Consider the following 14,238-nt stretch of genomic DNA (forward strand, 5'->3'; position numbering starts at 1 on the left):
AATTGCTGATTGCTAATGCATGAAGGAATAATCAATTCCAAGCCCATTTTCTGCAACCTGTTTTGGTGCATGTCTCTTTAAATGATAATGAGCGACTGCTTACTCCGCCCCTCACTTCCATTTTTTTGTGTATTCGGTGGTGCGTTACCATCAAAAACAAAACTAATCCACTGCATTCTCAGTGTCTCTGATGTCGGGAGAAAATGAAGACTAGTATGTTTACTTTTACATCCAAATACAAAACACCTGCATTGCTTACAAGACATTGTTGTCGCTACAGCTGCTCGAATGCTGAGAAAATGGCGAACAGCGTACAAATAAGCTAACACGGGACAGTCCGTCAGCGGTCGTGGACGTCATACTGCTCAGAAAATCAAAATGGCTTGATAATTGAGACTGTTTAGGTTTTTGGGGAATTAAAAAAAAAAAGGAATGGATTTTTTTATTATTGTATGGTGGTTGTGTCCACACACTGCTAAGACACATTTATTTGCAAACACCATGTTAGAGTGAATTTTGCATCCGATGTCCCCTTTAAGAAGGACTATTTTGGCACCCAATTTATTTTTTACATTCATTTCTACTTTTTGTCCTGAGAAAGATATGCATTTTGTAAATAGGTGATTGCTAATTGTGATTATTATTTTATTAAGATAATTTCGTTGATCATAAAATAATAACGAATTGTTCTCCATTTTTCCAACCTGATCTCATGACGAAAAACTTTCCTGTGGGAACGTTTTCGCTAGACAAAATATGAACTGCCATGTACATTTCGTGACATATTCAATGTGAAATGTCCACTAAAAGGCGCTAAAAGAGGTTTTGTTTTTTTTCCCCGAACAGACAACAGTAGTCACAGTAGTTCGGACTTGAAATGTCTGTTGAGCAGTGATGGGAATAACACCATTATAAATAAACAGCGTTACTAATGGCATTACTTTTTTCAGTAATGTGTAATCAAACAAATTACTGTTTCGCCTGTTAAAACGCCATTACTGACAATAAAATGCAGCGTTACTATAATTTTCGCATTGTGTTCTTCTTCTGAGGTAAATTCTGGCTTATTCTTCACAGCGCTTCTTTTTTCCAGAAATGAAAAGCAGCCAAGATGAACTTGATGAATGTTCACATTTCTTAACGGAGGTGATGTGGGCATTTATCTACAAGTCCATGCGTCTCACATGGATGTTTAAAATGTAAAAAGCGAAGCAGCTCATGGGCGTGATTACATTAGAGTTTAGTTTAGACAGGAATAACTGGAGCTTGCGTTGGTATCATACGGATTACTTTATCAGAGAAAATTTGTTCTCTGACATTTAAAAGTAGACATTTCAAGTGTTCTATTCATATATGTCTATACTCATGTCTGTGAGGCACATAGTAACGGATATTCAGGCTGTTTTATTTACACGTCTGTGAAGAGAAGTGACGGAGTATGAGATGGCAAAGAGTGCACCCTGTTTATTTTATTTATTTTACAAAAGCACATTGTTTTCTTGTTATTATGACTATACACAAATAAAAGCAGACCCGCTGCAGTTTCAAAATTATAGATTATTTTTAGTTCTTTTCGTGGTCATCAAGAAAAAATTAGGCCACACTGTGTGCAAACAGTGTTGCCGTGGGATGTTTTTCATGTCCGCGGGTCATAGCGAATCCAATAATGTGATATTTAGCCCCTGGAAGGTGTCACTAGCTGCATTTCCATTACAGATTTGCGCAAAACTTCGGCGCTATCTTATAAATGTCGATTAAAAAGTATTGCGAAAGGACGGTGTTTCTGTTTAATTGATGTTATGCGACTGAAACTTAATTTTTTCCTCTCACGATAAGTCATGGCAACGTATTTTTGTGGGATTTTGGCTATATTTAATCGAATGTGACCTGTAAATGCGAAAAAAAGTTTCCATTGCTGTTTTGCAAATATTCCTTTTTCGAATTGCCTGAAAGACCACCTCATGTAAGCGGTAAAAACATTTTTGCGATACATGGGAGTTTTTGCGCAATCGACGCATTTCTATTAGGTGTATTTTCAATTCGCAAATTCAATTTGTGCAATTTAAAGGGTAATGGAAACGCAGCTACTAGCTGCGTTGCCATGACTTATCGAAAGAGGAAAAAATTACGTTTCAGTCCTATAACATCGGTTAATGGAAACGCTGTCATTTTGCAATACTTTTTAATCAACATTTATAAAATAGCGCCAAAGTTTTTGGCGCAAATCTGTAATGGAAACGCAGCTTCTCAAATTGGCCCACAGCAGCATTAAAATAGTATAGATTAATGTACAATGTTTTATTCATTTGCCATATTTAATATTGGGGGCATCCAAGTTATTTGACATACTCAAACATTTAAAAAAGAAAAAGTAACACAGTTACTTTCCTTGGTATTTAGTTGCTTTTATAATGATGTAACTCGGTTAATAACTCAGTTACTATTTGTGAGAAGTAAATAGTTGTAACAGCCGGTGCTGGATTGACGAGGCGAAAGTCAAAGTCAAATAACGAATACTTTTAATCTTGATTTCCAAGGAAGAGACAGGGGATTTCCACACACACTGAACACATTTGACATCAAAAATAACATCCAGGAACATTAAGGAGCATTGACATTAAATGACCGACCAAGGACTGAACTCAAAGACTGACTTATAAAGCAAACTAATCAAGACACACAGGTGAAAACGATAATCACTTAACAAGGGCTAAACCAAATCATACAAACTGACAGGGGGAGACAGAGGGAGAAACCAAATTTCAACAGTGCAAACATAAGGCAAAAGACTGGAAACATAAGGAGACATGTGACAATAGTAACTATCATTACCTTTTTTTTTAAACGTGCCCAACACTGCAGTTGAGTGGCGCTATAACTCTAATGCTCCGTGACGTTTTAAAATAACGTAGCATCTGCACTACACCTAAACCTACCTGATAGTTTGAACAAAAGCAAATATGGCGTTAAAAAAAACGCAATCGCAAGCATGTTATTTTAGCTTGTTTATCCATCTCTCATCTTTCAACTCTTTCATCGTGAGTCATGTTTTTTCACAGGATTTGTACCCAAGGATTTCGCATCCTAAGTCCATTTCTGTCCTGGCTGAGCTACCGAGCAAGCTTGTTATGTCCAGAAAGTGAAACATATTGAGTTGTAACCATAACTGTGTAAAGTGCTTTCTGTTTTACCACCTCTATTGTTGCAGTGACATATACTTATTGGTACGTATTTTGCATCTTGCGAAAAAGTTCCCACAGGTTTTCGTCATGAGATCAGGTAGCCAATTTTGCTTGTCTGTTCTTATCTCAGTGGTGTTAGACTTCATATTGACACCTGCTGGTGTGAATGTATTACTAACTGCTGCTTATTCTCACAAAAAACAGTTTATAGTTTGTGTTGTTCCTTTTCTCTTACTGTCTTTCTACACATGGATAATATGAACATTCCCGGATTCAGTCCCTACAATTCTTTGCATGTTTTCTCTCATTGTCTTAGACAGAAGGATTTTGTGGTATGGTCACAGTGGCTGTTGTGTATTCCCACTTAACGTGCTCAACGTACCATCATTTAACCTCTGTCTGTGGTGTGAGCATGCTTCAACAAATTTTAGTGTTTTGTTTGTTTGTTTGGTCATTAGTAAATGTGCAAACCTAAAAATAAGACATTGCAATATGGACATTCCTGCTCTATTGCCATGGCATTGAATAACTAAAAAATGACTACTGGTCAAACTTTCCAACAAGTCATCACCGTGTATGTAAACGCCACAACAGATGAGCAATCAGACCAATCTGGTATACTGTAAACAACTTCACAAATACCTGAAGCAAAAACTGTTTAAGTAAGAAAAAACTGATTGAAACATAAGAACATTTTTCTACTGCTCTACAAAAGAAATGGTTTGAAAGCTACAAAAGCTCGGTCATCATGGCAACCGGTGAGCTTTCCAACATGAAATGTTTCATATGACTTTAGCTTTCCATTTGACATCAGTGTTTCCCGCTCTGAGCGCTCCTGGAGATGTGTTTTCCATGCAAGATGATTAACTATAAACTGGAGACCATAATGATTGCCGTCAGTTTCCTGAATGCTGTATCCACTGCCATGAGCACTGGGCTGTTCACACAGGGAATTATATGTTGGGTTATTCTCTTCTCTCATTCTCTTGGCCCAGATGACTCACCAGTCTTGAATGAGCTCTATTACATAACTGAAAACAACAATTGAGCGTGTGTATGTATGTGTGCTTCACAATGACCTCTCAGTATGTGAGGGTCCTACAGTGGGGGTCTGTTTATTTGCATGAACGGTGCTGCTTGTTAACATATATGGATTTGTACTGTATCAATTAATGAGGGTGAACTCTGGAACAGAAGTGAAATATGACTAAACATTAAAGGAATAGTTTACTGAAAAATTAAATTTTTGTCATTTATTTACCCATGTCTTTTCAAACCCACAAACCCACTAAATGAACATGGTGATTGAAAAAATATGGGATTGGAGAAAAAATGACATTGCACTGCTTTTGCATTTGTTTGCAAAATTTTTGTGTTCCTCCAAGAAACTTTGTGTTTGCTCACAAAAATTTTTGTGCTCCCACAAAAATCTTGCACTGACGTGCAGTTTGCATTTTCTTGCAAAATTATTGCTTTCCGCAATGAAAGAAATTTGCAAGTGAACACCGATTTCTGGGAGAATGTAAAAGTTTGGTAAGAGAATGCAAAGATATTGCAACACTCCAGTCTCATATTTTTTCCAACACTATCAAAGGGAAAAAACGATATTTTTGAGAGTTTTGCAATTGAAGGCAAAGTTTCTAAGGAAACACATATGTTTTCCAAGTGAACAGAAAATCTCATGGGGAAACAAACATTTTTACAGCAAAGTTTTCAGGAGAACACAAAAGTTTTGAAAGTGAATTCAAAGTTTTATGGGGGAACAAAAGTTTTGAAAGTCAAAGTTTTTTGGGAAACACAAAATTTGAATGCAAACGCAAAGTTTCTGAGTGGACCATAAAAGTTTTGTGAGCAAATACAAAGTTTCTTTTTGGAACACAAAAGTTTTGCAAACAAACACAAAAAAAAAACTTCTTGTTGGAAAACAAAAGTTTTGCAAGCGAACGCAAAGTTTCTTACCCTAAAGTTTTTCAAACAAACACAAAATTTCTTGGGGGAACATGAAAGTTTTGCAAGCTAATGCATAGTTTCTTAAGAGAAAGCAGTAGTTTTGAAAGCAAACACAAAATTTCTTCGAGGGACGTAAAAGTTTTGCAAGCAAACTAAATGTCTTTGGGAGAATGCAAAAGTTTTGAAAGCAAACAAAGTTTTTCAAGAGAAAATGCAAAAGTTTTGCAAGTGAACACAATTTCTTGGGGAATGCAAAAGTTTTGAAAGCAAACAACGTTTCACAGGGGAATGTGAAAGATTTGCAAGTGAACAATTTTTTGGGGGAACGCACAAGTTTTGGAAGAGAACAAAATTTCTTGGGGAAATGCAAAAGTTTTGAAAGCAAATGCAAAGTTTCTAGGGGAATGCAAACATTTTAACGATAACACAAATTTTCTCTGAGAAATGCTAACGTTTTGAAATGCAAAGGTTTTGAACACAAAATTTCTTGTTGGAGCACAAAATGTTTACAAGCGAACAAAATTTCTTAAAGGAATGCAAAAGTTTTACTAGGGTTGGGCATTATCTATACCAAATTGGCATTGGACGATGTCTACAGTGAAACATCGCAATGGACAATGACATCACGGGGGAGGGGAGTTCTAATAAAACTTTAATGTTTCAGATCATCAAACAAATTTAAATATTAATCAAAGATAACACGAGTAAATACAACATGCAGTTTTTGAATGACGATTTTTATTATGAAGGGAAAACAAAATCCAAACCCACATGGCCCTGTGTGAAAAACTGTTTGCCTCCTAAACTTAATAACTGGTTGGGCCACCCTTAGCAGCAACAACTGCAATCAAGCGTTTGCAATAACTTGCAATGAGTCTGTTACAGCACTGTGCAGGAATTTTGGCCCACTCATCTTGGCAGAATTGTTGTAATTCAGCCACAGTGGAGGGTTTTCGAGCATGAACCGCCTTTTTAAGGTCATGCCACAGCATCTCAATAGGATTCAGGTCAGGACTTTGACTAGGCCACTCCAAAGTCTTCATTTTATTTTTCTTCAGCCATTCAGAGGTGGATTTGCTGATGTGTTTTGGAATCATTGTCCTGCTGCAGAACCCAAGTTCGCTTCAGCTTGAGGTCACGAACAGATGGCCGAACATTGTCCTTCAGGATTTTTTGGTAGACAGCAGAATTCATGGTTCCATTTATCACAGCAAGTCTTCCAGATCCAGAAGCAGCAAAACCACCACCATATTTTCCTTTTGGTATGTTGTTCTTTTTCTGAAATGCTGTGTTACTTTTACGCCAGATGTAAGGGGACACACACCTTCCAAAAAGTTCAACTTTTGTCAGTCCACAGAGTATTTTCCCAGAAGTTTTGGGGACCATCAAGATGTGTTCTGGCAAAACTGAGATGAGCCTTTATGTTCTTTTTGCTCAGCAGCGGTTTTCATCTTGGAACTCTGGCATGCAAGACATTTTCACCCAGTCTCTTTCTTATGGTGGAGTCATGAACACTGTAACTGAGACAAGAGAGGTCTGCAGTTCTTTAGATGTTGTTGTGGGGTCTTTTGTGACCTCTTGGATGAGTCGTCACTGCGCTCTTGGGGTAATTTTGCTCGGCTGGCCACTCCTTGGAAGGTTCACCACTCTTCCATGTTTTCGCCATTTGTAGATAATGACTCTCCCTGTGGTTCACTGGAGTCCCAAAGCTTTAGAAATGGCTTTATAACCTTTTGCATGTGTTATCTTTGAATAATATTTAAATTTGTTTGATGATCTGAAATATTAAAGTGTTATAAACATGCCAAAAAAATTAAAAAAAATCATTAAGGGGGCCAACACTTTTTCACACCACTGTATACAATTTCACTTACATAAACAGAATAAGGAGAGATGACTGAGGACAATGGTTTGCATATCCTGAGCACCACTGACAAGCATCTGATCTTTTAACGTGTGGTAAGTACTGCCAACTCTAGAATACGCAGACCACGTGAGATCGCAAATCTCGAAAGTGAATATTAAAAGTGATCATGCATTTAAAAGCGATTTCAATGCCCCGCATATTAATAGCGGCTCCCTGTTGCCCGCAATTTATATACAGTATAATTACCCAATGATATAACTGCAAGAGAACGTATTGAAAAATACATTTTCCTGCCACCTTATATTTATTCCCTTTAGGGGGTCCATAGAACACGTCTTCTTTCCGAACACAGTATTGGGATATATGGCATTGTCTATCGGCCCAACCCTAAGTTTTACAAGCGAATGCAAAAGCATTGCAAGACAATTCCTTCCAAGTCACGCGTTTTCCATCATCAGGTCCCTTTAGGGGGATCCATACAAACCATATTTTCAGTAAAAAATTGTGTCTGTTCTTAGAAAAATCTAAGTCTTCAGAAGACATAGAATATAGTGCATGAGTCAAAGGAATTATTTTCCTAAAGCTTGTCCTTTTTTTTGTTATTGGGGTTTGGTTGAATCCATCCATCCATTCACTTTAACTGTTATGAAATAACTGCCAGGACATTCTTCTAAACAACTTCTTTTGTGTTACACAGTAAAAGTAGAGTGGGTTTGGCATGTGAGGGTGTGCATATAAAAACATTACAAAACCATTTTGAAATCCACATAAGCTAGCAAAAAAACTAAATATTTTCCATGGCAAACCCCACATACCCTGTCCGTTTCCCTTTTAGGACGTTATGTGACACACGCAAGGATCACAGCTGTATTTGACATGTCATGAAGTTACAAACAAATCATTCATGTTCATTCTCTTCAACAGTCAATTTAATTCAGTTCATAAAAGAGTAAAGTTTTCAGTTCTTTGAATCAAACACTAAAGCTATTCATTCATACATTTTACAATGAAGAAAAGGACGCCCAACCTTCCGCCTGTTTTTGCATGTATAAATATGAAAAGCTTTTGTTGCAGACTGCCATGCTTTGTAAAGTCATGAGGAAATAAAAGAAAGAGCCCTAATACTCAATAGCCAGTTCAAAATTGTACAATTGAGAGTGAAGGAGTGTTGATTTATCATACTGTCTGTCTCCACATGTATGGAGGAAACAAAGAGAGCTGTGTGTGAGGGTGTGTGTGTAATTATACATCTGTATTAACCTGTCAGTGGACTATATCCTGCGCCACTCAAAACTAGGGATGGGTCACGGTGGGCATTAGTGAGTTTGACTAGTTGACTACTTTCTTTTTTTTTTCAGACACTCTAAAACTATTTACGTATATACACTACCATTCAAAAGATTGGAGTATAATTTTATTTATTTATCTATTTTTTGGGATAAAAATGATAGAAATTAATACTTTTATTTAGCAAGGATGTTTTAAATTGATCAAAAGTGATGATAAAGACATTTATAATGTTTCAGAACATTTCTATTTCAGATAAATGCTGTTCTTCTGAACTTTCTATTCATCAAAGACACCTGAAAAAAATTCTATTCAGCTGTTTTCAGCATAACAATAAATAATAAATGTTTTTGAGCAGCAAATCAGAATATCTGAATGATTTCCGAAGGATCATGTGACTGGAGTAATGATTCTAAATATTCAACTTTGAAATCATAGAATTAAATTCGATTTTAAAATATATTCCAATAGGAAGCAGTTGTTTTAAATAGTAAAAACACTAATTTTTTTTACTGTTTTTGCTGTAGTGTGGATCAAATAAATGCAGGCTTGGTGAGCAGAGGAGACTTCTTTATAAAACATTAAAAATCATACTGTTCAAAAACTTTTGACTGCTAGTGTAAATAATTACATTTATAAATAAACAAACTAACCCAGACTTTTGAAAGCCAGTGTATATTGAATCATTTTAAGACTATAGGGGCTCTCCTACATGGAAAGTTTTCACGGGTTAAGAAACACCGGTCTAGTTGTTTTTCAAGCAACAATGTGTATAATGTAAGTGCCGATTAGGAGAACAAAAAACTATTTTAATCATACAGGGCTTCATAAATACTAATTAATTCACTAGTTGTGCACAGCAATTCTCTAAACAAAACAGTTCATGCCTTGATGTGTGAGTAAAAAGATTGTAAACTGGACAGCACTGCTGTTGGCTGCTTAGACCATTATTACCTAAATGAGCACTCTGTGTGTGTGAGAGAGAGAGAGAGCACAGCACCCAACAACATTCTCTCAGGAATTGGGAGAGGACTCCTAAAACACAACCTAATACGGTCACGTCTCCCTCAAACATCCTTTGGTGAAATATGCTCAGATTCCTCTTCAGAACACATTGAGCATTACTGCTGTTTGTTTAGTGCGCTCCAAGCGATTTTTGCGGATTACAAAATTCAAACAAGCATCTGCAATGCATAAATGTTGCATTCTTCCAACAGAAGGCTAGCAGACTTGATTTGTCCATTGTTTTCATCTGGGACATACAGTACTGTGCATTAGAGACTAGTTTATAGCTACTAAATCTCAGTCTTCAATGTCACATGATTCTTCAGAAATCAGTCTAATATGCTGATTTGCTGCTCAAGAAACACATTCTGAAATGTATTTGCATGGAAAGCCAGTATGAGCTGATAAAGAAGGAGGCACTGGGATGATGTGGACGAGTGGGATGAGGAATGTCCCTGCAGAGGACTTAAACTTGGCAATGACATCTGACACGCTTCCCACAGCTCTGAGGTCACTGGCACAAGACGGGACGGCTGGCCTGTCCTGCAATATCTGAGAATGTCTTTGCGCCATGCGGTTGTCACCTGCAGAGTTTTACTAGGGGATGATCTAAACAAAGTTTTAGCATTCAGAGTCTAAAAAAACCTTTATCGATTTAAGATAAAAGAGCCATAATCATCCACTTAGTCCGGATAAGACTATCATATCGTAGTACACAGTAAAGTGGATCTGTCACGTATTGGTCGTCTTGTCATCATTAACTCTTGCACTACACATCATGGACTTCATTCCCCACAAGCCACTGCACTAATCACTGCATTCACCTGCTCCTTGTTTCTCACTGCACTGATTACCGCTCACAGCTGCACCTCATCACACTGACTGCTTTTAAGCTTCTCACACACACAGCCACCTTGCAAGTCTTATTGTTCCTAATGGTCGTAATTCTGAGCGTTTCTTCCCGTGTTTGTTTTCCCGTGTGTTTGATTCCTGGACTCCTTCCCGTGTTTGATTCTCGCTGCCAGCCCCGACCTTTCTGCCTGTTTTTTGACGACGATTTCTGCCTGCCCCTTTGTGTTTGTTTGTTTTGTGTCATCTAATAAATGCTGCGAATGGATCCGCACGTCTCAGTCTGACCTTCCTTGTTACAGGATCCTAGCACCACATTAACACCATAACATTCCTGATTTCCAGGAAAACTATACATCAGCCAATCAGAGTTGAGCTTCTGTTTTTAGAAAGCTTGTGCTGTCCAATACTCATTGAACAGTCTGTAAATGCGTATTTAAAGGCATAGTTCACCTAAAAATGAAAATTCTGTTATGGTTTACTCACCCTCAAGTCGTTCCAAACTTGTATGGATTTCTTTGTTTTGTGGAACACAAAAGCTGATGACTTTTTTTGTCCACCAACTGAATTGAAAGTCATTGGGGATTCAGTTATGTTTTGGACCCCATTGACTTTCATTGTGCAAACAAAAATAGCTGAAACATTCTTCAAAATATCTTCTTTTGTGTTCTGCATAAGAAAGAAGAGATTCGGAACAACATGAGGTAGGCTGCGAATGCATATATGTGACCCTGGACATCAAAACCAGTCATAAGGGTCAATTTGAAGATCTGGAATCTGAATAAAGCTTTCCATTGATGTATGGTTTGTTAGGATAGGATAATATTTGGCCGAGATACAACTATTTGAAAATCTGTAATCTGAGGGTGCAAAAAAATCTAAATATTGAGAAAATTGTTTTTAAAGTTGTCCAAATGAAGTTCTTAGCAATGCATATTACTAATCAAAAATTAAGTTTTGATATATTTACGGTATGAAATGGACATAATACTTTTTATGGAACATGATCTTTACTTAATATCCTAATAGTTTTTGGCATAAAAGAAAATATGAAAAATTTGACCCATACAATGCATTGTTAGCTATTGCTACAAATATAGCCATGCTACGTATGATGGTTTGTGGTTGATTATGATGGTTTTGTGGTCCTGGGTCACATATGTTGACCAAAGCTTTGCTCTCAGGTTAAACTTTGGCCTGCTTCGTGGGAAAAGTGTAACCTAAAATGTCAAAACATTGTTACTCTGCTCTTAATTTAGTTCTTATCTGCTTTTCATCTTGTTTTATAAGAACAGGCATGCAGGAAATCTGTAAGACGTAAATGAAAAATCATTAACATTTAATCAGTGTTCTGCTTTTTATGAGCTTAGAGTTCCGGCACCAACATTATTAAGCATTACGGCCTTTAGCTCCATGCAGCGAACATGCATACCATCTGTGAGGAGTAACCGGCTTGATTAGGACACAAACTCATCTTAATGAATGTCTGGTAGACTGCAGGGGTCAGTAAGTTAATTACTTCAGTCAAATCACTTGCACGTGTTGATGTTATATCAGGTTGCAGTGATGCTCTATGCAGGCTTGATTTGCTTTAGTCTAGTTGTTTTTAATAAAACTCCATTGTATAATTGCATTCAAATTGGGTTCATCAATAACAGGGTCTATGTGAACCCACAGCATACAATAGCCCTAAATTACAATGTCATATTGATCAATCTACACTGTGTAATACTAACAAACAACAAATTTGGGTTCATATTGATCCATGACAAACTCTGACACAAAACTATCCAATCACATCCTATTCCACATTTGTTACCTTAAAGGAGAAGTTCACTTCCAGAATGAAACTTTCCTGCTAATTTATTCACCCACATGTCAACCAAGTGGTTCATTTCTTTCTTTATTCAGTCAAAAATAAATTAGGCTTCTGAGGAAAACATTCCAGGATTTTTCTCCATATAGTGGACTTCAATGGTGGCCAATGGGTTGAAGGTCTAAACTGCAGTTTCAAAGGGCTCTACACGATCCCAGCCGAGGAATAAGGGTCTTACCCAGTGAAATGATCAGCCATTTTCTAAAAAAGAAATACAAATATATTGGGTAATCATGTTGGAAAGGTCATCGGTTAGTTCTTTATCTGTGTTTTAGGTTAATAAAGGTAGGCTACAGGGCAATAAACTCTTATTAAACATCTTATTTTTTTCCTAATTTAATATGTTTTTTTAGAAAATGAGCGATCGTTTTGCTAGATAAGACATTTATTCCTCAGCTGGGATCGTGCAGAGCTCTTTGAAGCTGTACTGAACTGCAATTCGGACTTTTAACCAGTTGATCCCTATTGAAGTCGACTATATGGAAAAAAATCCTGGAATGTTTTCCTCAAAAACCTTACCTTTTTTTCCACTGAAGAAATAAAGACATGAACATCTTGGATGACATGGGGGTGAGAAAATGATCAGGAAATGTAAGTGAACTTCTCATTTAAAGAGTTATTTCTACCCATAAAATGTAGTTTTGTTGGGATAAATTAACGCATTTAGGTTGGTTTAGCCATATTAATATTTGTTAACATTTTTATTTTTTCCAGTGCACACTCCCAAGGACATCATCGCTGAAATATTTTCTGTGTCACGTCCACTGATCCATCCATCCGCCTTTAGGTGGTTTTATTTTAGAGATAACAATTTAACAACCACAATCACAGTATTACGTCTTTCTTTTATGGCCTTTCTTTTATAATCTTTTTAAATAGCATTGAAAACTATCCACATGCTCAAACTCTGTAGGAATCCAAGACTTTTATTAAAGTGACATCATGTTTTCCACAGGAAACTTTATAGGGATAGTTCACACAGAAAACGAAAGTTATGTCATCATTCAATCACCCACATGCCGTTCCAAACCATATGATTTTCTTTCTTCTGTGAAACACAAAAAGTGACTTTTTGATGAATCCTGGTCACTTTTTTCAATATAATAAAAGTGAATGTGAACAGGGCCGTCAAGCTCCAAAATGGTAAAAAATCTATAAAAGTAGTTGATATGGCTTTTGCACTATATATAAGGTTTACTGATGGAATGCTCTTTGATCTTTGAAAGTTAAGAATTCTGATGGCAAGATTAGTTATAATGACCACGTTTATGATGCTTTTGGGTTGTTTTGGAAACTTAAATACTTTAGTCTCCATTAATTGTTACTCAGCGACAGAAATAAACGAGAGGCAAAAAACTGAACAAAAAACACCCCATAAATCAAAGACAAAGGGGCAAAAAATGCCCCTGCACAATTAAACAATGTACTACGGCTGTCACGATTAAAATGAAATGTGAAAATGAATGAAAAGTGTCAATTCGTGAAATTGCATTTCCTGTTTTGTGCAGCGTTGAGTCTTACAACCAATCAAACGCATTTCTGTTGAATTTAGGAATGCACTGGCCAACCAGAGGTGATTAGATTAGCCATCACTGACAATGCGCCAATCGGAAAAACCATTAAGCTGTTTCTGAGTGTGCACACCAGCAAATCATAAACAACACAGTGCATACATAATGTACATACATAAGATTAATTTCGTAGCTTCCATAATTATAACGTGAGTTTCTGCATAACTTGTGGTAGACTTGGCTAACATCATGGACCGACATGTTTGTCTATGAAGCCAGAATCACAATATCATCTGTGTAATCATAATAATATTATTATCATAATATTGCAGCCCTATAAGCTCCAGTTTTTTTTATACAATCTATTGTTATTGACAACAGTTTAAATATTGATTAAAGTAATTGGGTAAATTTAAGTATTTGACTTTGACATTGACATATGGTTTTTAGAATATTAAGGTGATCATAAAAATGTAGAAATGCCCCTGGAAATCTATTCTAGAGGGCAAATATTGCCCCTTTGTGGAAAAGTTAATTTCTGACCCTGCTGTAACTGCATGCTGAAGTACATTTCCCTTTTATGTTTCACAGAAAAACCAATACACTGTAGGTTTGGAACAACATGAGAATGAGTAAATGATGACATCTCTGCTTGAACTAATTCCTTCAGGGCAACATCACCAATTACATAGTCTGAGTCTCTGTAATAAA

At 36.6% G+C, this 14,238-nt stretch overlaps 1 protein-coding gene across 6 annotated transcripts in view; it reads right to left on the reverse strand.

The window, feature by feature from the left end:
• The window catches only part of sorbs3 (sorbin and SH3 domain containing 3), an 88,968-nt gene that overhangs the window by 38,780 nt on the left and 35,950 nt on the right, over nucleotides 1–14,238 (reverse strand). The window lies entirely within an intron of this gene.

This window comes from Garra rufa, chromosome 15 (assembly GCF_049309525.1).
Source record: "Garra rufa chromosome 15, GarRuf1.0, whole genome shotgun sequence".
NCBI lineage: Eukaryota > Metazoa > Chordata > Actinopteri > Cypriniformes > Cyprinidae > Garra > Garra rufa.